We start from the raw sequence: 24,868 nt of genomic DNA, 5'->3' as shown, positions 1-24,868 counted from the left end.
TGAGGGTTTGCAATCTACTCATAGTAATTGCCTCAAGCTTGCTTCTCTGTTCACTACAGAAGTTGGCTGTCAGCACCTGTATCACTGGCTTCTGCAACAACAGACTGCCCTGCATTATTGAGTAATGACTCTGATCAGGATAAATAATCAATAGTCTAGGTCACTCTGGTATTACAGCAGCCAGTGCACATGGTTACTAATGACTGGCAACTTCTGAAGCATTAAACATATCCTGCCACCTCTCCCTACTAATGTCCCAGCTGCTGCACAGCAAGCATTCTCTCTACTCACCCTGCTGCTTTACACATTCACTCACTGCAGGCTGTGTGTAGAGAGTGAGGAGACATATTGCCTACGGGACAGGGAGGGGGAGGGGTGCTACATCTAGTGCAGGAAGTAGTACAGTCCCCTGCACTGCCTGCAGCTATTTTCCTGAATGTTGCCGAAAACTATGAAAAAAGGTCCCAGGTGGAAGAACACAGTGGCTGAGCACCACAGCAGCACCCCTAGCCATGGCTACACCCGGTGATGTGAGCACCTGTAGCTTTGTGGTAGGTACGCCACTGGTTATCAATCAGTACATTGCTGTGTGTATGACCCCCTTTAGCTTGGATAGCAACAGCATTATGATACATAACCAAACTATGCCTATCTTGGCTTTGGGTTTATCTATAATACAAGTTTAAACTTGACTGTTCCCCTATTACTGTAAAAAGAGAAAAACCTAATGAGCCAGACCATCCCTGAGCAAGGAAGGCCTGTTCTCACAGGTATTCTGTACTTTTTCTCTAATAATATCTCTGGGAGGCAAACACTGTGGAAATCTCGCAACTGCAATCTCTGTCAGTTTCTTTTAATCCAGGATTATTGTTATGACAGTTTGGCTTTAGCGAGTTCCTGTAGGCGGGCCTTTTTTTCTTCTAAAAGCCATCATGAGACAGGTACTGAGAATTGCTTTCAGGATTATGCGATGTTACACAGAAACAAGAGGACTGTAAAATACTGAATGCAGAAGACCGGGCAAGTGTCACATTTTCGCCATGGCACTAACGATTTGCAGCCTCTATTACAGGATCACTGGTCAAATGTCAGTGCCTCTTCACAGAGCAGGAGAGTTTGCAGTTATGTTTCACTGCCCAGAGTCTTTGCAGAGAACACTAAAATACATGCATCACATCACACTCTGCAGCTTTGCCTCACGCTGAACTTCATCAGCAGCACAACAACATAAAACTTCCAGCAAGGAATGTATCTGAAGTTGAAAGGGAGTGAGACAGGGATCTCTACCCTGGCTATCTGGTTACAGAGCATCTGAATAGTGAGGTGGTTATCTTATCTTTCAATATGCTTGTGAAGTGCTAGAAATCCTGTATGTATCAGTCATATTGGTTGCATTCCTCTGCGCTATTGCTCTTATTAATTACCCATATCATGGCACAATATTCTTAATTAGGGATAGGTGTGTGATTTTATGCATTTACAGTCCTGGGACTAGAGTTATGCACTTGTAGGCACTGTGTTAACATTTCTGATATGTGAAGTTTTTTGCCAGAAATAAACAATTTAATATTTTGCACATTTCGGTCTTTATTTTCTTATTTAATATATTCATAACTCTTCATGTAGAGCTGTTTACTCTAATTTATATCCTTTAATGTGTGCTGTGATTATTCGTTAAATAGCTTGCCTACCATCGCTCCATGCACCAATCTCTGCATAGAATGAATCTTTATTGCGACCGAAAATTCTTGGTTTGTGACCTCACAACGTTCAGCAACATATTTGTCAAGGGGAGTCCTCAGGTTTTGCTGTTTCTCTTTATTCTGAATGTTCATTTGAGCCACCCCCTTAGAGCTTGTGCACACGTATGCATTGATGTTCGCTGGTGCGTAACAATAGCCTCCACAATGGACCGGGGTTTATGGGGACCTGCTCCTCCTCCAACCCACCTTGCGAAGTATTAGCAAACCGATGCAATCTTGTGTACAAATATTTACCTGATCTCGTTGCTTTTTCCTCCTGGCAGGCACTTCCTGGTGTGCTGCACAGACAACTCCCGATGCATGTCATGTGATCAAGAGCCGTGTATGCAGCACAGAGCACGTGACTGCCGGGTTGAAGAGGAGATGTAGGAGGCATCGGATAAGGTAAATATTCATAAATTGCTTCCTTGCTATAATACTCTGCTGGGAAGGGAGGAGAGGAGGCATGTGACCACTACTCAGTCCCTGGGCAGCAGGCAGCTGCTGCCCAAGGGGGCAGATGAAGTTGGTAACAGGGTTCTACAGTGGCATAGCAATAGGGGATGCAGAGGTTGCGACCGCAGCAGGGGCCTTGGACCAGAGGGGCCCCTTAGGGGACCTCTTTCATCCATCTTATTAGCTTTTCATTGGTGCTATGCTGGCAATGAACACCTCTATATGGGCATTGCATAGTGGTAATCCTTAACAAACACTTTCCTTAATCTAAATCAGGGCCAGATTTACAATAAGGCACTGTAGGCACGTGCCTACAGGCACCTGATGATGGAAAGTTGGCTCACTACTCTTCCCAAGTCCCTCCTTCCCTATGTAGAGTCCCAAGTGGAGCATAAATGAGAGATTACTCACCTGGCTCTTGGCATTCCACTGACCAGATTTTAGGGGCACCTCTAGCTACTTAATACAAAGGGTACCTCTGGCTACCTAATGCTAAGGGACACCTATAGCTACTTATAACAGGGAAAGGTAGTAAGGGAAAAGTGACAGCTGGACCAGCACACTTGTGGTGGGGTTTGCCAAGGGTTTGTAGGTTCATGAAGGGTGGCGTTTAGGGTGCCAGGACATCTGTGCCCATACGCTCTTGTAAAGTAAACCCGGGTCTGCTCTAAATACACCTCTTTGACACTGCAGCTGTCCTTGGCAGGTTTTGGGGCTCCATGTCAATAGAGTGCTTGGGGCCCCAAGCTTCTTACTTACACCATTGATTTGCTACATATGAAGTAGGAGGCTTCAGGTGGAATAGGGAGGCTTCAGATGAGAAGGAGGACCTGATGTCCAAGGGAGCTGAACATGGATGACCTACATGAAAGTGTGGGTAGCACCAGGTCTGGATTTCTGGAAGGGCCACAGAGGCCTGGGCCTTGGGTGGCTGCAGCCCAAGGAGGTGGCTGGACATAGAATAGGAGTTGCTGCTCATGGAGGAAGAGGGTGCACATGGGGAACAACACATGGAAAAAGGGTGATGCAGCTCAAAAGAGCTGTACATGAAGGAGAGGGGCTGCAGTTCATGGACATTATATATGGATGAGGCTGCACATGGAATGGGGGACACTGCTGAACTGGAAAGGGGATCAATAAGAAAGTTGGCCTAAGGGCACTAAAAGTATAAATCCGACTTTGGGTAGCGCATGGAATAGCAGAATGGGAGCCACAAGAAAGTCAGTCTAGGGGCAGATAATGTATAAATCTGGCCTTGCTTGGGCAGCAATCTCTGGACAGGACAGCAGAGCATGACTTGATCTTGTATGTTTGGCTGGACCTAAGTGCATTTATACCTCATTTTAGTGAAACAGCAGTAAGGACAGCCACTGCATTAGTGGCCAATCAGTGATAAGACATTTAACTAAAAGTAATTTCAATCAAATAACGCAATTTTACAAAGTATACACAAGTTCATGAACTTTAACATAACAAAAATAATCCACTTCCCCAACAATTCCTCTGGCAGATCCTTCACTTAATGAACGTGCTGTTTCCAGGTGTCATAGGTCACAGACAAGTAAATAAATATTCACAACATGAAAGACAAGGAAACAGGCAGCAGAAAATAAAGTAAGTAACTAGAAGCTTCAGCAATGACAGAGAATGTCACCGACCTGCTTGTTTCCCCGCATATTTGCCATGATTCAGCTTTAAAGGGAACCTGAACCAAGTAAAATTATTCAAAATAAACACATTTAATGTACCTGAAAATTAATATTAAATACTTACCTCACCATCAGTTGCTCCTCTCAGAAGCTCACCATTTTCTTCTAACAACGACCTTCCCCTACTGTTTCTTGTTTCTGCTGTACTTTTTATCATATGACCATGCACCACTACAGTATTGGTGGGAGCTAGTAAAAAAGGGCGCACAGGGATAGTGGACAAAAAGGGCGCCGCCATAGACTGCAATGCAAAATATCGGCTATTCGGCGCCCGACAGGAAAAAAGGGCGCCCGAGAAATAGCGGTTACAGGGATCATGGTAACAAAATTTTTCGATTACAGGATAAGGTTTATAACAAATATCCTTTACAAGTTCGTTTTGACTTTGTGTTATACTTATTTTTTCGTTTTTAAATTTCACTTATATGAGTTTTACGTATTTTTTTCGTTTTAAAATTACAAAACTATAACAACCAAATTTTCGTTTACACTTCTTTTATCATTTAAAATTCGTTTTCATATGTATAATGCTTAAATACCGTTTTTCAGCCTGATTGTATTAGAAATACATCGCTTTTGGTATTAACTTTGTGTTTACACTTATAATGCGTTGTTTATAGTTACTAAAATATCGCCTTTAATATTACTGTTATTTTAAGATTTCTAATGCATACGTGATTGTAAGGCTATCTATTGTATTGTGTATAAATATATATATATATATATATATATATATATATATATATATATATATATACCTTTTTCTACTTATAATATTATTAATGTATACGTGATTTTAAGGCTAGTTATTCTATTACAAATATATAAATTATTTTTTTCATGTTATTTGTAGTGAAATCTTTTAAGGATTAAATATATTATTGTTTATATGTGTTTAGCGTGTTTGTGCGGTGGGGATGGTTAGTTTTAGGCACCACTAGGGGGTCTTAGGTTTAGGCACCACTAGGGGGGTCTTAGGTTTAGGCACCACCAGGGGGGTCTTAGGTTTAGGCACCACCAGGGGGGTCTAGGGGTTAGGGACAGGTACAGGGAGGGTTAGGTATAGTTACAGTGCAATATACACCCCCAGGGGGTGGTTAGGTTTAGGCACCACCAGGGGGGTGGTTAGTTTTAGGAACCACCAGTCGGGTCTTAGGTTTAGGCACCACCAGGGGAGTATTAGGTTTAGGCACCACCAGGGGAGTCTTAGGTTTAGGCACCACCATAGGGGTCTTAGGTTTAGGCACCACCAGGGGGTCTAGGGGTTAGGGATAGGTATAGGGAGGGCTCTGTATGAGAGTAAGGTTAGCTATAGTTACAGTACAATATATGTAATATATACAATTTATTACATTATGTGTATTTACACAAAGGGGGTTCTAGGTGTTAGGGATAAGGATAAGGAGAGATATCTGTGACCCTAAAGTTAGGTATAATTGCAGTAAAATACCTGTAAAGTCTACCATTCTATTATAATGCTTAATACATGTGTAAATATCGTTTTTGTTATAGACGCTATTTGACGTTTATTTCAGAATTCGTTTGCAGTTATAGACGGTATTTTGCCATTTCATTTCCGTTTATTTAACCTATTTAGCACTACATTATCATTTATAACCTCTTAAAGAGGAGCTGTTAGGTATAAGGTCTCAGAGAAAATAAACACATATATCAGTAGCTAAATATAGGCTGTACTTACATTACATATGCATTTCACTGTCCACGTTTGTACTTCACAGAATTTTTATATAGTATATGCAGAGATTGATGCTCCTGACAGCTCATGGCAGGTTCCATGTTTTTCTGTCTTCTATGAAGCCAATTGTGTCGTCATGTCCTGCCTGCTTCCTGATCACAGAAAAGCTCGTACTGAATAACACAGTGTGCAGTGAATATTAATGAGCCATGTGGCTAGGAACAATAGCTGACTCCTGCAGTGTACTCTGCCCGGAGATTTATCAGTGCTACGCGCTGGACTGATTACAAGCTGCTGTAACGTCTCATTAGCAGCCGAGGGGAGGGCCCCAGAATGCTTTGCAGTATAGTATGCGGCTTGCGTCCTGCTTGGGTCTAACAGCTTTTCTGATAAGCACACATCAAAGGTAAGAGAGATTTTTATCTTCACTAATGCCTTTTTGGCTTCCTTCTAAACTGTTTAACACAGGAGAATAGAGGTTTAAATTAGCTTCTGCAGCCTGACAGTTACTCTTTAAACGAAAAATATGGTTTTGCATTCAAACTTACAATTTCGGCTACACCCCGCGCCCTTTTTTCCAGGTGCCCTTTTTTGATACACGCGTATTGGTGATGTCTTAGGGCCCACTAACGCGATTCTGCATGCGTTTTCCAATGGCATAACCAATACAAGTTAATTAGCCTGTTTCCAGATGTCAGGAAAACAGAGCGTTTTTCTGTGCAGGAAAAATCTGCACAGCAGAGCCATCAGAATTTGCACACCGACTCGCGTACAATTCGCATACAATGTAATTAATAGAAAATTTGCATGCGTTTTCGCTATGCGAATTTTCCATGCGAATTCGCATACGTTTTCACATAAAATCGATGTAAAAACACACAGGCACTGACATGGTTAAATTCGCATACTTACTAACATACACGAAAGCGTACACAAATTTGCGGTAAAATTTGCGTACGAATTCGTATCCGCAGGCAAATTTGTTTTCCGCAGCGATTTTGCACCGCACAAGTAGAAACGGGCCCTAAAACTATACATCAACTATGTATATATTTGTACGTGTACTGCTGGATGTCCTGACTGTATAGTGTTTAGAACATCTCAAGTATCTATGCTCCCCTCGATTTGTTTTGTACTTTGTACAGTGTTAAAGAAGATGTTGGCACTATACAAATTAAACATAATAATGATAATATACAAATTCCTGTATGCTGCATTTTCCCATTGGAGCCATTTCAGCAAGTGCTTTGGGACACGCCATGCGACAACAGAGTAAAATAATGTAAACTAATCGTGTCATTTCCCGCATGGATAATGTTTCAGTCACAAATCTGTTCTGGGTAGATGCCAGGAAACCTTGGCTGGGCACCGCCTTTGGCTACACCTGGAAGGTGTCTTGGGTGGAAGCAGTGCTGACAACCTTTCCATTTATTTATTTACAATGATGTAAACATTTACTGACAAAAAACATTTTTTTTACTTTTGAAAATATTTTATTGAAAGTTTTAACATTTTTTCCTAACGCATACCCGGGGTCATAGTAAAAGGTTACATTTGGTTTGAGCAGGGCAGTTTCTAGGCTAAATTGCACCCAGGGCGAGGGTGTAAAAAACGCAGTATAGGTTAGATAGGTAGTTACCCGCTGTATAGGTTAGATAGGTAGGTGCCTGCAGTATAGGTTAGATAGGTCGATGCCCGCAGTATATTAGATAGGTAGGTGTCCGGTGTATATAGGTTAGATAGGTAGATGCTCGCAGTATAGTTTAGATAGATAGATGCCCGATGTATATTAGATAGGTAGGTTCCCGCATTATAGGTTAGATAGGTAGGTACCCACAGTATAGGCTAGATAGGTAGGTGCCCGCAGTATATTAGATAGGTAGGTGCCTGCTGTATAGGTTAGATAGGTAGGTGCCACTGTATATTAGATAGGTAGGTGTCCGCTGTATAGGTTAGATATGTAGGTGCCAACAGTCTAGGTTAGATAGGTAGGTGCCCACTGTATATTAGATAGGCAGGTGTCTGCTGTATAGATTAGATATGTTGGTGCCCTTCTGTGTGCGGGGGGAGTGGGCATAGTAGTTATAACTCACCTTCCTTCCGCCCATCCCGTGCAGCCTCTATCTCCTTCCTTTCCCGGTAAATGTCACATTGGTAACAGCGCCTCCTGTGATGACATGCGGTCATGTCATCACAGGGGGCGCTGTTACCAACGCAGTGGACGCCGGGACTCGGAAGAGGAAGGAGTTTGAGGCTGTTGAGGATCGGCAGCGGAAGGTGATTCCGGCCCCCCTCCTGCCATTCAACCCGGTGCCCCAGGCAATTGCACGCTCCGCACACCCATACAAACGGGGCTGGGTTTGAGGATGGAGCAAAAAAACATCAATTATTGAGAAGCTGTATACAGATATTATTCCCTCTCCTCACCAATATTATGAATTGTGAAACATCATGAATTCCAACAAAACACTTCGCACTGCTGCACGCATCTTTTGGCAAAACGCACGGCTGACCCATTCACTACAGTAAATGGGATCAGCCTCGTAACACATGGAAGTGCAGATGGCAGTGCGATCATGCGCATTGCGTTCCGATCGCCTGGCCATCTGCATATGTCAGTGCGAGCGAGGCCTAAGAGAAGAAAGAGCCGCCAACATGTCCCTAGGAAATATTTTTAAGAACCCCCAAGGTGCCTCCTATATCTTCGAGGATAAGAACATTTTTTACTGACATTTTGAAAAAACAGCTTTGGACAGTATATTTTTGTGGGAAATATGTTTTGACCACTTTGCATCTAGACCATGTGTTGCCCTTATGGACCAGAGCAGTTTTTATGTTTTAGCTATGTCACTATTTAATCAGCAATAACCTCTTCCCTACTTAGGAACGGTCCACACTTGTCCGATTCCACATCGGATCCATATCAAACAGGTCAGTTTTGCTGAAAAACTGATCAGTTTGACACGAATCTTATCTGGATGGTAGGGTACGTTCCGGTCTGTGCGCGCGTCGATCGTGACGGTATCGCGTTGCTGCTCAACTCTCGCCACTTGGTCCCTTCCACAGCCTGGAGGCCAGCAGAAGCGTGGCTCTCCATAGGCTGCAACAGGCCAATTCTGCCTAGCAACAGGGAGAATTTTCATTGGTTCAACATAAACCAATGAGAATTCTCTCTGTTGCTGAGGATTCCCATTGGTCTGTTGCCCAATGGAGAATCCCCATGCTTCTGTTGGCCTCCGGGCTCTTCAGAATGCACTGAGTGGCATTTATGGAAGGCGGGACGCGTGAGTATGACATCAAGTCGGCGGCAGGCTGAAACGGATGACGTGGATGCGATGACTAGCCTAGTGAAAGCGGACAGTGTCTGTTCTCATAGGCTTGCATTGGACATGTTTTCCCATCCAGTTTGGGAAAAAGTGTCAAACCCAGACTCTCCACATCTTTTTCGTTCCATGCATCACGGATCTGTGTGTGATCTGTGTTTCTGCACGAGTGGGAGTGGGTCCTATTTTTAACATAGGATCCGCTCCCTGTGTTTCTGCAGAGCTTTAAAAATGTATCCCACGGATACACTTTTAAAATGAGTGTTAACTGGCCCTTAATGTATGACACCTCTATTTAGGGCCAGTTCACACTTATATATCAGTGTTTTCAAGACAAACTAGACTTTCAATCTTTTTTCTATGTTTTTTTAATTGGAAAAACAGGACAAATAGAAAAAAAGTACATTATTTTTCAAATGTTACCAATACCAGTTTTTTTAAACCCCTTGAGGACCACAGTGTTAAACCCTCCTAAAGACCAGGCCTTTCTTTGTGAAATTGGCCACTGCAGCTTTAAGGCCAAGCTGCAGGGCCGCACAACACAGCACACAAGTGACCCCCCCCCCCTTCCTTTTCTCCCCATCAACAGAGCTTCCTGTTGGTGGGGTGTGACACCTTTGCCCCCTAAACTCCCCCCCCCCCGGTGTTTATTTTTGTTGTCTAAATATTTATGTATTTTTTTAAAAATTAAATTTTCCTTTTTCTTTAATATTTTTTTTCCCTCCCTCCCTCCGTGCAGCCAGCCAATTATGGCGATCGGCTGTCATAAGCTTCAGCCTATGACAGCTGATCGCTCCCTTGTGCCTTAGGGGGACAGCCGTGTCACACGGCTGTCCCCAGTACAGTGCTGCTGCATATCGCAGTGCTGTACATAGTCAAAAGACGGCGGTTTCCCCGTCTAACAGTCTCCCGAGCGTGGTAGCTGCTCGGAGACTGAAGGCGGGGTGGAGCTCTGCCCCTCAAGCAGGAGATGCGCGCGCAGCCTGATCTCCTGCAGTAGCCGGCCCACGGTCCTGGGGCTGCCGCCGCGGTCACGCCCCTTGGCGTGATGCGGTCGTTAGGTAGTTGAAGACAGCTCTGCTGTAGATAAAACCACACATTTTACAGTGGGTTGCAAAAGTATTCGGCCCCTTTTGCAGTCTCCAAGAGGTTTTCTTCCAAGTTTGCCCTGTATTTGGCTCCATCCATCTTCCCATCAATTCTGACCAGCTTCCCTGTCCCTTCTGAAGAGATGCACCCCCCGAGCATGATCTTGCCACCACCATATTTGACAGTGGGGATGGTGTGTTCAGAGTGATGTGCAGTGTTAGTTTTCTGTCACACATAGCATTTTGCATTTTGGCCAAAAAGTTCCATTTTGGTCTCATCTGACCAGAGCACCTTCTTCCACATGGTTGCTGTGTCCCCCACATGGCTTGTGGCAAACTACAAACGGGACTTCTTATGCTTTCTGTTAACAATGCCTTTTTTCTTGCCACTCTTCCATATAGGCCAACGTTGTACAGTGCATGACTAATAGTTGTCCTATGGACAGAGTCTCCCTCCTTAGCTGTAGATCTCTGCAGCTCGTCCAGAGTCACCATGGGCCTCTTGACTGCATTTCTGATCAGCGCTCTACTTGTTCAGCCTGTGAGTTTATGTGGATGGCCTTGTCTTGGTAGGTGTACAGTTGTGCCATACGCCTTCCATTTCTGAATGATCACTTGAACAGTGCTCTGTGGGATGTTCAAGGCTTTGGAAATCTTTTTGTAGCCTAAGCCTGCTTTAAATTTCTCAATAACTAGATCCCTGACATGTCTTGTGTGTTCTTTGGACTTCACGGTGTTGTTGCTCCCAATATTCTCTTGGACAACCTCTGAGGCCCTCACAGAGCAGCTGTATTTGTACTGACATTAGATTACACACAGGTGCACTCTATTTAGTCATTAGCACTCATCAGGCATTGTCTATAGGCAACTGACTGCACTCAGATTAAAGGGGGCCGAATAATTTTGCACACACCACTTTGCAGATATTTATTTGTAAAAAAACGTCTGGAATCATGTATGATTTTTGTTCCACTTCTCATGTGTACACCACTTTGTGTTGGTCTTTCATGTGGAATTCCAATAAAATTGATTCATGTTTGTGGCATTAATATGACAAAATGTGGAAAACTTCAAGGGGGCCGAATACTTTTGCAACCCACTGTATTTGGCTATTTCTCCCATTTATCACAAAACTTAAATTATGTTCCTGTCACAATTTATAGTGATGATATTTGAGTCTGAAATGCTGGTGTTTTTTTTTTTTTTTTTTTTGCTACAGCGTGTACTTTTCACTTTGAACTGAGAAAATAATAAATGTATTTTTAACATTGAAAAGTCAGGAGAAAAGGTGAATGGGGAAGTTTAATCAATAAAAAAAAATGGCCGTGACCCTTGTGTCACAACACTGCAGCTCTGATCTGTGGTCCCCTCGCAGAGCAAAGAGAGGAGGGGAAGCAGTGAGGAAGGGGCTAGGAGCGGCAGAGACGGTAGCCCAGGGCACAGAACGGCAGGGAAGGGGCATTCTGAATGCCAGAGAGGGTTTGCTGCGGGCATCCTTCTCCTGCAATCAACGCCCCTTCCCTTTCTAATTTTCTGGCAAGATAAAGCAATCGATTTTCTAATGCTAAGGTTGCAAAATCGATTGCTTTATCAACCAGGAGCCGATCGGACATATCAATAATAATCAATCGAACCCGTCGTTCGACCCGTCAATTGGGCGGGAAATTGCATCGTGTGTACCTAGCATTAGCAGAGGATCAGCAGGACAGCCTTTGTTTAACTTTAGGTGTGCTTCCTTGCTAGCAACCTGCTCCTGTGTCAACAGGTGACAGACTAGTCATTCCAGACCCTAATCTGTGTCTCATGGCTGTACAAGCTGAGCTAAATGGGAGGGGGAGGAAGCAGGAGGGAGAGAGTGTGTGTAATTCCTTATCTCTGTAGTAGAGCATTTCTGCAGAGACCTTGTTTTCACTAAACCTATGAGTTAATTACGGACTACGCGGACAGGGACTCCACGTAAATGTAGTGACGGTTGCCAACAATGGGTGGAAGTGATGGGAAAGTTACTAGTTGGTACTTGGCCAGATCATTTAAGGTGTGAGGTGGCCAACATCCGACAGCACGCCGTGCTCTGTCATTGGCCAAACGGGCTGGGGAGATATCAGGAGCTCGTTGGTGTGTGGTGCTTGTGGAGAGAAGGGGTGTGGCAGAGAGTCCGTGGGAGAGAGATACACCTCAGTGAAATGAGTCACTTCGCCATTGAGACGCATGAGTGGAATGTGGAGTGGGCGGGGCCAAGTTCCCCAGAGGGGATTACTGTCTCTTTATTGTAGACGCCTGTTATTTGTGCTGCTCTGCGCTTGTTTGATCTGCTTTGAAAGTTTACTGACAACAAATATGATATACATGGAAACATCTAGAATTACACTACTGATCTAATGATGAGCAACATAGATCGTCCAGCTAAATTATAAGTATTACTCTTTTCTACACAGTGTATATTATGCAGCACTGTCCAAGTAGTAAATATGGGATGAAGATTATCATATAATGAATACACCTGCATGCACACGTGAGATAAAAGTCTTAAAGGTCCATACACACACATACAATTTTTATCTGCAGATGACTGGCCAATTTTACCACTGCCGTGTAGAATGAGGGCCAACAGATTTTGAATACTAAAGTTGGGTACACACAAGATAAATCTTTGAAAAGTGAATCATCAAAGATCAAATCTTTAGATAATCTTTGTTAAAAAGTTCACAAAAAGACCTCAAAAGAGCCAGACGAAAAATATTTATCTCTCATTCTTTCAGATCCATCCGGGTGTATCCGATCTGCAGATGACTGTCCGTTAACCACTTAAGCACCAGGCCATTTTGCGCTGATCTGTGCTGCGTGGGCTCTCCAGCCCACAGCACAGATCTGGAATGAGGCAGGGCGATCAGACTTCCCCCCTTTTTTCCCCACTAGGGGGATGTCCTGCTGGGAGGACTGATCGCCGCCGCTCGGTGTGGCCGAGCGGGGGGGCGCTCATCAAAGCCCCCTTCCGCAGCGATTTTCGCCCTCCCTCCCCTCCTTGCTGTGGGCGGCAGCCTATCAGATGCCGGCGATCCCCGGCCAATCAGAAGCCGGGGATCGCCGATCTCCTATACGGCGCTGCTGCGCAGCAGTGCCGTATGATGTAAACAGCGGGTATTTACATTTAGCCTGCGAGCCGCGATCAGAGGCTAACAGGCTGTTCACAGAGACACTCCCTGACAAACCTGTGAGACAGATTCATTCTCCAGTTTGCAAAGATTTTTATCTGATGGGTGTACTCATCTTAATAGAATAGACTGTGTGCCTTCATACTACATGGAAGGTGGTAAAATAAAATTGGTCTTTGGTCTTTCATTTTCCAAAGACTTTTATCTTATGTGTGTACCTAGCTTTATGCTGGGAATACATGCGGCAGAATCGTTCCAATAGATGCCTTTGATAGATAAAATTCCGTTATGTCCGATTCTCTGCTTTATTCTTTCCCGCTCGATTTCTCATAGAAATGAATGGAAAAAAGATAAGAAAAACGAGCGGAAGATAAGAGAATCGAGCAGGGAATCAAATGGTTAATAGATCGAGCGGAGAATCGCCCGCAAAAACGTAATGCGTATTCCCAGCATTAGAGAGTGAGGAATCAATCTGCTGCCTAGGTTTGGCCGGAAGGTTTGCACGTTGGATCGCCCGAGGATGTTGTATTCATGCAGACGATCAGGTCATGCAAAGGACCCAATGAATGCTTGTTCCTTCCTCTATACCCTTGCACTGTGCACACAAAACTTAAAGTAAGTCAGAAGCGAATTAATAAAAATAAAAACAGATACCTAAGGAGAGGGAAGGCTCTGGGTCCTATAGAGTTGTCCCGCTCCTCTCACGGTCTGCTAGTTTTAGCACAGGCTCCCCCCATTTAAATCCCCACTGCGGGAGGCTTCGGAACTCTTTGGGAGCCCCAGTGCTCCCGAAGATGGGCGGCTCTGTAAGAGAGCAAGCTTATGCATGCGCAGTATGGAGTGGCCTATCTTCGAAAGCATTCGGGCTTCTGAAGACTTCCGAAGTCTACCGCAGTGGCAGGGAGCAGTCTCAGACCCGCAGCTCTAGAATGAAGGAACCGTGAGAGGAACGAGAAGGCTCTATATGACCCAGAGCCTTCCCTCTTCTTAAGTGAGCATTATTATTTATCTTCAGACTCACTTTGAGGGCCCATTCACACTAGAGCATTTTGCCGTCGATTTCGGCAAAACACTCAAGCACTAGAGCTTTTGAAAGCGCTAGTGCTTTAATACCCTATGGGCCGTTCTTACTTGGGCAATTTGTGTTAATCGCGATTAATTCAACTCGCCAGACGCAAACGTGTAGCTTGCACCATTTTCAGGCGATTTCCTGGTGATCGCATTGCAGTGCTATAAAAGCACTAAACGCGATCACGTGAAAATCACGGCATTGTCCAGTGATTTTTCCGCGTTAAATCGCTTTCAAGTGTGAATGGGGCCTAAAGGACAACTGAAGTTGGAAATATATGGAAGCTGCCATATTTATTTCCTTTTATACAATACCAGTTGCCTGGCAGTTCTGCTGGTCTATTAGGATGCAGTAGATTCTGAATACTGCCAGAAACAAGCATGAAGCTAATCTTTCAGATCTGACAATAATGTCAGAAAGAGCTGGTGAACACCAGAGCGGGGATACTGTAGGGGGGTCGGGGGAAAATGAGCTGAACTTACCCGGGGCTTCTAATGGTCCCCCGCAGACATCCTGTGTTGGCACAGCCACTCACCGATGCTCCGGCCCCCCCTCCAGTTTACTTCTGGAATTTCTGACTTTAAAATAAGAAAACCACTGCGCCTGCGTTGCCGTGTCCTCGCTTCCCCTGATGTCACTAGGAGCGTACTGTACAGGCACAGACCATACTGGGCCTGCGCTGTGCGCTCTTGATGACATCAGCGGGAGCGAGGACACGGCAACGCAGGCGGAGTGTTTTTCTGACTTTAAAGTCAGAAATTCCAGAAGTGAACCAGAGGCGGGGCCGGAGCATCGGGGAGTGGCTGTGCCAACACAGGATGTCTGCGGGGGACCATTAGAAGCCCCGGGTAAGTTCAGCTCATTTTCCCCCGACCCCCCTACAGTATCCCTTTAAGCGTTTTTTAAAACGCTTGCAGGGGGGAAAAAACACTTGGCTAATGAAAGTGAATGGGATGGTGCACACTAGAGCGGTTTGTTTTTTCTACAAACACAAACACGGGGGCTGCAGCACTTTTTAGATTTCTGGGGCGTTTCTGCCTCAATGTTAAAGTGTAGGAAAGTGGAAAACAGCTCTGAAAAACGCTAGATCAGAGGGGTTTTCCAGGCGTTTGGGTTACAGAAGCTGTTCATTAACAGCTGTACTGTAACAATATATGACATCTGCTACTCAAAAACGCTCCAAAAATTGCTAGGCATGTTTAGAAAACATGCCTAGAATCGCTCTGAAATCTGCTTCAAAACCCTCTAGCATTTTGCAGATCTGCTAAAGGTTTTTGGTGTGCACTGGGCCAAACACCTGATCTGCTGCATGCTTGCTCAGGGTTTATGGCTAAAAGTATTAGAGGTAGAGGATAAGCAGGATAGCCAGGCAACTGGTATTGCTTAAAAGGAAATAAATATGTCAGCCTCCATATCCCTCTTATTTTAGTTGCCCTTTAAGAAATATCTGAAGATCTCATACACCTTGTGGAAAGAACATTGTTGGCAGAACACATAAACCTGGATGGATTTTTGAGACAAATATCTTTTGTCACTATCTTTTGATGTCATTAACAAACAATTTTTTATTTAAAAACAACAGTTTTCTGCAAGTCGATCGTTGATTATGCATATCCCGAAAATTTTTATTTCGTGTGTACGTGGCTTACCTGCAGTAGAGGTAGTCAAAATCAACCACCTGGACTGGGTACCTAAAGGGTTTGTCATCAGTCAAATCATCGCTTTAAGCCTCTGAAAGTCAGGCACACATCCAGAACCATGGTGTATAGTGAGCCTATAGCTTATACATTTTATAGAGCCACATCAATGAAACATGCAGACAGCTGTTTTGGGCTTTCTGGTCCTCATCAGTGCATGACATGGATTGCTGTGGCTCTATGGGATAGGGCTTAGACCAGTTCATGGTGACCAGAACCACTAGGGGGTTAAAAAATACTTAAAATCCCTCTCACTAAAAAAGATATGCTAAATATTATTTTGCCTTTTAAAACAGAAGGTATTTTCAACATATCAGCTTTAAGTGAGCAACTGTGGTTTCCCATGATGCATCACTCCTAAATATGCAAATCATGTCTTTAAGCCCCTGGGCTGAAGCCATAGGTTTGGTTTAAGTCTGTAAGTGTTAATCTATAAGAGGCTAAAGGTTTTTAGCTAAAGGAATACCGAGGCGAAAAAACGGGGGGGAATCAGAACCCATAAATAGGTGAGGATATTGTTGCAGACATCTAGTTGGCCTGCACATGTGCAGTAGCTCAGTGCTCAGTGTCACCACTGCTCACCGCCATATTGCCAGGAAGGTGGATAGAGCTATCACACTGAGCTTCTGCGCATGGAAAGCCAACTGCAGTAGATCTAGTTCAAAGTTTGGCAACTTCCTCTGGTTGCAGCCTGTACCTGACCAATTTGCATGCAAATGGAGTCTACTCTTACCCCCAGTATTAGGTATGACCCCAGTATAGGGAGTAGATGAGCCTCTCCCTGGTAGAGGTAGCCAGCTGTGCCCCCAGTATCAGGGGGTCCCTCAGTATTGGGAGCAGAGGTCCGAACCTCAGTATAGATAGTCAGCTGTGCCCTCAGTATGAAGTAGCCTCTACCAGTATAGATAGCCTGATGTATTCCAGTTAGGGATGCTCATCTCAACCTCCTGATGACAAATCGGTCGTATTTTGTCCAAAATCTGCATTTTCGAGGTCGAAATCGTCATTCATGATCTGCCGCGATCACAAATTGCGATTTTGAATGCACTTGTAATTGCTTTTAAATGCGGCTCGTAACTTTGAATTAGGAATCGTCATTTCAAGTCAACTCGTAACTAAGGAAATGCCATTTTGTATATAAATGTATTTTTTTTGTTTTTTTACATGTTCAGAGTGTGGGAAATCCCCCCAAAACTGACGTGGGGTCCCCCCTCTCCAGCTTCTTTAACCCCTTGTCCCTCATGCAGGTTGGGATAGCCAGAATGCGGAGGGGGCTTTGCACCCTGAGTTATACCAGCCTGCATGGTAATGGTAGGAGAGGCTCTGGAGAAGATGGGTGGCCATTGGCCAAGCCCTTGTGCAATTCATCATGGACAAGGGGCTCTTCCCCACCTCCAGTGCTCCAGGAGTAGGTGGGGGCCAACGACGCCCGGGGGTTTCATGGTGGCATCTGGGAGTCCCCTTTATAAATACACTTGCTCTCTTTTTGAAAGGTTAAGAGCCCCTACATGCGATGCTTCCAGTGAAGGATGATACAAAAGATGACTGCTGGACGTTGTGCATGGTACAGGGATAGTATAGGAATGTATCTGAGGTAAGCACTGTGAAGATGTTGTTCAGCATCATCAAATGACAGTTGTCTTTTGTTAAATAAGATTTCCCATTTTAAAGAATAATAGCACTATTTTAATTACTGTGTTAAAAAATGTATGGCATTTGAGCAGTTTGATAAAGCGCTCTGTCCCTGCTGCCACCTTTTAGGAACAAATAAAGAGCTTAGTGGTGCCGGCCCATTTGCTCCCTTGACATAGGGATGCTTATTCAGATTTCGCGGGATTGAAATTCCCACAGAATTTTAGCCCAATCACAGAGCTCAGCAGCATTGGCACAATTATACAATTAAGAGGTTTTCAGAGAAAATCATATTACTGCAGTAACTTTAGACCGATCGCTTGGATACTACCAAGTATTCCTGAGTCTTGTGATTGGCCTAAAATTTCCATGGTATTCAGATTACTTTTCTCTGACTGGTCCAAAACCTCCAAGTCAACTCAGAAGTGTTTGGCCAATCAGGTGAATACAAAATATGACAAAAAAAAGACTCGTAAATCGGTAAAATCGGAAATAGGCATTGACGGAAATTGTAATTTCCAAGGAACCAGAAATCTGCATTTCCGAGCATGCTTGCTTTGAAGCCTGTGTACCCCCTGAGGCACTGGGGTAGTAGGAGTCGTGTGGCATGCTGGTACTCCTTTTATGTGGGTGCTCCTCCACTTCTGCAAAAACATTTTTTAAACTGTATGACATTCTGCATGCAAAGGGTTAACATGAATATGCACTGTTGATGTGTCACACCTCTATAGCATCTTTCTCGATGTGGTCTATTTAAAGTCCTGGAGGAAATGTGTGTTGGTGTCATAGTCTATTACAATCATTTCATATTTAAATAACTGGTGAGTGGTGACATGTGCAATTCACTTTTATATTTATTTGTTCTCGTAACAGTGACCTTTACCCAGGATATCATATATTCTAAGAATAGGGCGGTATCATCTGGATGTTTTCTGTGTGTATTGTACGTTTTCTTCGCTAACCAAGTGGTTTTAGCAGTTAAAGTGAGGCGGAGGATACCGAGAAATATCTATGTGTGAACAGTATATATATATATATATATATTGGACAAAATAATGGAAACACCTAACATAATCTTTGAACATATTTTAAGCAGTTTTTTTGTTTCTTTTTGTTATTTGATATGTTTAATTAAAATATTTGTTTTTTACAGATATTTTAACAAAAGTTGGTTATAATTTTAAAAAGTGGCAGAACTCTCAGATATATATATTATGTTACAGTATACTACAAGTTTTTATTACATAGTGAATTATCTGCACTCCAGTCTGGGATTCACATAGTTTCTCAGCATGTGACAGACAGCTCCCCCCCCCCCCCCCCTCAGCCTCACAAACTGCATCACAGACAAGCTGAAACTGTGAGGAATAAACAATGAAAGCACACAGAGCCTGCAGGGGGCATGCATAACTTGCATTCATTACAACACAGGCAGCCCATTCCTCTCTGGGTCGACAAAGCTTGACAAAGAAAAGAAGATTAGATATATAACAGAGACAGTGCAACTAGAAAAGGCTGCAATAATCTAGACCACATTAGAACAGGTATAGTAACTTATAGGATAGAAGAAATAAGGCTGACAATTTTGTTACAGAGTCTCTTTAAAGAGGAACTGTAACCAAGGATTGAACTTCATGCCAATCAGTAGCTGATACCCCTTTTCCCATGAGAAATATTTACCTTTTCTCAAGTAGATCATCTATATGGCTGATATTGTGGTGAAACCCCTCCCACAGTGTGATGTCATGACCATGATCCTGACAGTTTGCTGTCTGTGAACCTCACTGCATTGTGGGAAATAACAGCTTTTTCCAACATCCAGGCTTTTTTAAACAGGGTTTAAATCCAAGGAGGGGATCTGCTGCCAATTTTGATAGAGGAGGTCCCATAAGTTATTGCTGCACCCGGCTCAAACTGACTGTTTTAACCAATAACACTGTAACCAGTGTGCTCCTCAGGACAGCAAGGCAGTGCACTGTATTACAATTATGGACATTGGAAGCTCTCGAGGTCCACATTAAATGGAATGGAGAGCCACATTCGGCCTGCGGGCCTTGTGCTTGACACATGTGATGTAGACTGTATTTGCTGCATAAGTGTTTCAGGTCTGTGAGTGAGTCAGACACTTCTGAAGCATGAAAGATCAGTAGAACTTCCAGACAACTGGTATTGATCAAAATAAAATAAATATAGTAGCCTCCAAATTCTTCTCATTTCAGGTGTCCTGTAACTGGTTCCAGACCGACGCAGTACGAATCTATGTCCAGCAGGTGGTGCTGCGACTCTGACTGGACGTAGATTTAACGTCACAATGAATCACGCATTACCGCCGATATTGCCGATCTCGCCGCTCTGCACTCTATAAGATGGCAGAGCTCAGTAAGCAGGTCAGGAGCCGCTTTTATTGGCTCCTGACCGCGTGATCATGGAGAGCCAATCACATTGGCTCCCATTGATAGACAGTGTCAAGAGCCAATGAAAGTGGCTCCTGACCAGCTGACAGCACTCTGCCATCATAGAGACAGCAGAGAGAGGAGCCTGCAGCGTTAGGGCAGCGTCCTGACCAGCAAGAGCGGCAGGTATGTGCGGCGATTCGTCTTGAGGCGGCATTTTACTATACCAGCAGTCTCTGGTCCTTAAAGTGGAATGAAACCCAGCATTTCTTTTTTGCTCTAAAACATTATTTACAGCATATTGGGCTTGATTCACAAAGCCGTGCTAACTGTTTAGCACGGGTGTGATAAACAGTTAGCACGTAAAGTGCCGTTCGCAGACTTTTGCGCGCGCAAAGTGCCACGATTCACGAGATCGCGGACTTTTGCGTGCGCAAATACTTGCGTGCGTAAAAGTCTGCGATTGCGCTTATTGCGGCACTTTGCGCGCGCAAAAGTCCGCGAATGGCACTTCACGTGCCAACTGTTTAGCACACCCGTGCTAAACAGTTAGCACGGCTTTGTGAATCAAGCCCATAATATACTAACACAATTTTTTTTTTTGTAATACAGCATTCAAAGGGTTAAATCACAGGACTGACTTTTTCTCCTGCAGGGGCAGCCGCATCCGAACTGGTGATAAACCCTATCTTGTGTATACATTCTTCACTTGATACAATTAAGTAAACATTCTCTGACTGTGCAGAAACTTCTGCAAATGAGTCCTAAACTGAAACACTGCTCAGAAATCATTACTGGGTGCATTTACAATAGAAATACAACAGTTATGAATAAAATGCACCAACAGCTTTCAAAGTAAATAAACTGAACTTTGGGAACTTATAATTTCTAAATGAATAATAATACTTGTGCACAAAAGCAAATATGATCATTGTATGTGTTATAAGAAGTAGGAAAACACATCTTTATTGAATATTTTGTTAGAATTTAAAACCGCTTTAAGGGGGCAGAGACTGTTGGTACGGGAGTGGTTATATACCCTATGCTATATATCTTCGGTTGACTTCTAGCACCGACATTTTGGTGGGTCATGCCACATTGCACGATGTGTGTTTTGGTACGACTATTACAAGCCTCTTTACGTTTATGAAGTATGCATTGAGCACAGGATTACCTTAAAAAGCAAGCAGAGAGTTTAAAGTATAAAGCATTGCGTGCTATAGATAGCTGTAAGAAATTCCAATGCTTGTACTCATCTGCTATAGAACAATACAGCTGTAACATTCATTCATTGCTTGGCACTTAGTAATTCCACATTTCCTGCAGGCAGGTAAAATGTCACACCAACATCTCTTCTAGTCTTCTAGTCTACACTGAGAATGTAATCATTTTATTTGTCCTTAGATATTTCAGTATACATTTGTAATCTTGAATCTGGCACGTATTACGGAACTACAATCTGCCATAACACAGAATTAATAACTTTTCTTACAACTCCTTTTCTTACAACTCCTTTTCTTACAACTCCTTCTTTGGCTATATAGTTATCTAACCTGGCTTTGACCCAAAGTAAATTTAAGCTGGCTTTGACCCAAAGTAGATTTTAAAGTCAGCTTTAAAAATCTAAATTCCCAGCTACATTCAGCTTGCACTAGAAACTTGCAAATGAATCACTTGACCACTACAGGTGGTGTTCCCCTTAAGGACCCGAGCAATTTTCACATTTAAGTGCTCCTCCCATTAATTTGCCAATAACTTTATCACTACTTATCAGACCAAAATGATCTATATCTTGTTTTTTTGCCACCAATTAGGCTTTCTTTGGGGGGGAGGGGGGGGGGGGTACTTTTTCAATTATTTTATTCTAAATGCATTTTAAAGGAAACCTAAACCAATACAATGTAATTGAAGTAATTACCTTTTTAAATTTGAAATCATTTTTTAGTCGTGTTTTTCCACTTTTCTCTGCTCCTCAGCCTTTCTTTCTGCTGTATGGCTGATGCTGTATTTTCCAACCGACGCTAAATATGGCGCCGCAGCCTATCAGAGCGGCTGACAGAGCTCATGCATTGAGTGAAATGCATGGGTGTCTCGTAGTCAGGCGCGCGCCCGTCCTACCCTGCTATGCACAGCGTGCGCATGTGCATAATTGAGAGGGGGTGGCTGTGTTTACTCTGGAACGTTGCGCACAGCAGCGTGTATAGGAAACAGGCAGCAGTGACGTGCGCATGTGGGGGGGGGGGGGAACACAAGCCGCGCATCTACAGTTTGAAAAAAAGAAGAAACACATTGGCGGGTAGACCCGGGAAGGTCTAGCAGAAACACAGTGACTGGCTTATCGACTGGCCAGTCGATGAGAAATACAGAGGGGGCACCACAGAGGGAGATAGCGATGACGGGGCAAAAATAAAAAAGGCAGACACTAAAGTAAGTGCCTAATTTACTTAAAAAATAAATGTATTGAGATTATGTTGGATTCAAAAATTTAGGTTTCCCTTAAGGAGAATAATAAGGAAAAAAAATATTTTTTAGTTTTCAGCCAGTATAGTTTTAAAATTAAACGTGCTACTATGGATAAAATCCACACATTGTATTTCTCTTTTTGTCCCGTTATTACAATGTTTAAATTATGTCCCTAATAAAATGTATGGCGACAATATTTTATTCTTTCCATTTTGAATTTGTTTAGGCTATATCACTAATTACAAGCCCTTATTTGCAAAAAAATAAAAGTAATATATTCTCATGACATACATATTCAAAAAGGTGAGTCCCTAAGGTAACTATTTTTGTTTTTTTTATGTCATTTTTTTTTTCATTTGGTAAGTATGGGGGAGAGGTAAGGGGTTAATTATTTGGGGATTTATTTATTTTTATTTAATATAATTTATCCAGGGTGTCTTTTTACTTTTTTCCCACTAGATGTCCCCCCAAAACACACACTTTATGCCTGTGTACTGTGAGCCCCTGGAGCTAGGATGAAGTCTCAAGGGATGTAGATATACTGTTGCCATCAGCCATGGGCTCAAATTCGGATTCGGGTGATCCGGATAGTTGCTATCCGGATTTCACCAAGTAAAGCTAGGCGTGGGGGGGGGGTCAAGCTTGCCTGCCTGACGTCTTCTTCGGTCCGTCCCTCGACGCCTCCCACGATGCGCTCCAAGTGGTGGTCACATGATTACAAACACTTCCTCCTTCCGGGTTGAAGGAGGAAGTGTTTGTAATCACGTGACGCGCGTGGACCGCATCGTGGGAGGCGCCGAGGGACGGACCGAAGAAGACGTCAGACAGGTAAACTTGACCCCCCCCCCTCCCTCCCCCCGCCCAGCCCGCACATCATTACTGGGTGAAATCCAGATAGCAAGTATCCGGATCACCCGAATCCGAATTTGAGCCCATGGCTTGTTGCCATTACAATTACTGGTTAAAGTAATGTCCGCTTCACTCTGTAACCGCAGTGGTGTTTTTAGACTGCAAAACTCCTGTACAGGTTTCTTTTTAATTTACTCAAAGAAGCACACCTAAACTTTATCTCAAGCATTCAAAGATAAAAAAGAATCTTGGTGACCTGGAGATCTCGGTGCTACTGCAGCTCATTGACAGTAAACAGGTTTAGTTTCATTTTGCCATGTATCAGTTTCATGCAGTTATAGAAACTAAACGCTGACATAACATTCAGTAAAAACATGTTTTCCTACTTTTTATTACACATACAGTTATCTGCACTGAAAACTGCCAATGTAATTTCTTGCATAGGTGCTGTATTTATATATTGCAATGCAGGGGCGCCGCCAGGCACCAAGCAGACCAAGCGGCCGCTTGGGGCCTCATGTCTTTAGGGGCCTCGGAGGCTCTGTGACGTCGTTGTGACGTTTTTTTAATTCCCTCTCCCCCTGCATTGCTCGGAACTCCCTGGCCGTGTCTCCCTCTGTGACGTCCCCAGTGACGTCACACGCAGCTGCCGCACCACCGCGCAGCGTGCATTTGCAGTGGAACGCAGAGCCAGGCCAGCCAGATCCATTCGCTGGTGATGGGTGAGGACTGTCCGACTGCGGTGCACTTTGAACATTAACTCCGCCCTCCCATTGAAGCCTATTGGATGGGTTCAGCCAGGCCATGTGCTAGTTCAGTGCCTGCTAGCAAGCAACTCCCCCGTCTGCCATACAGGACGAGAGAATCCACATGTGATTGGCAACTGCACGGATTAGCCAGGTCCCTGACGGAGCAGAGCCAGAAAGCTTGGGGGAGATTTAAAATGTAAAGGACTGGTGCTGTACACCTCCGGTGCGGGGAACACGTGACCGCGTCGCAGAAGTTACACAGAAGCCTGGTCTGGGGAATCTGGTAAGATTGGTCTCTAGTCTCATTCCACGCAGCAGCCTCCACTGTTTGCCTCTCTTGTCCCCTGCATCTTCAATCAGCCCATGCTCTCTCATCCTGCTATAGTGCCCTATAACCAGCACTTTCCTCTCAGAACCCCCAATGTGCCCTCATGTACTCCTACCCACCACTTACAATGCTCTATTGCTCTATCACCACTCAGTGTGCCCTCACTCTCTCTCATCCTCCCCCTGCATCCAGAAAGTGCCCACCCAAGTACCCTCAATGTGCCCTCACTCTCTCACCTCCAAGCAACCTCGAATTTCCCTCACTTCCTCCCCAGCTTCCCCCCCCCCCCCAATCGTGCGCTCCTTCCCTCCCCAGCCCCCTCGGTCGTGCGCTCCTTCCTTTCCCAGCCCCCTCGGTCGTGGGCTCCTTCCCTCCCCAGCCCCCTCGATCGTGCGCTCCTTCCCTCCCCAGCCCCCTCGGTCGTGGGCTCCTTCCCTCCCCAGCCCCCTCGGTCGTGCGCTCCTTCCCTCCCCAGCCCCCTCGGTCGTGCGCTCCTTCCCTCCCCAGCCCCCTCGGTCATGC

This window comes from Hyperolius riggenbachi, chromosome 1, assembly GCF_040937935.1.
Source record: "Hyperolius riggenbachi isolate aHypRig1 chromosome 1, aHypRig1.pri, whole genome shotgun sequence".
In the NCBI taxonomy this organism is placed as follows: domain Eukaryota; kingdom Metazoa; phylum Chordata; class Amphibia; order Anura; family Hyperoliidae; genus Hyperolius; species Hyperolius riggenbachi.
This window is presented reverse-complemented; position numbering follows the sequence as displayed.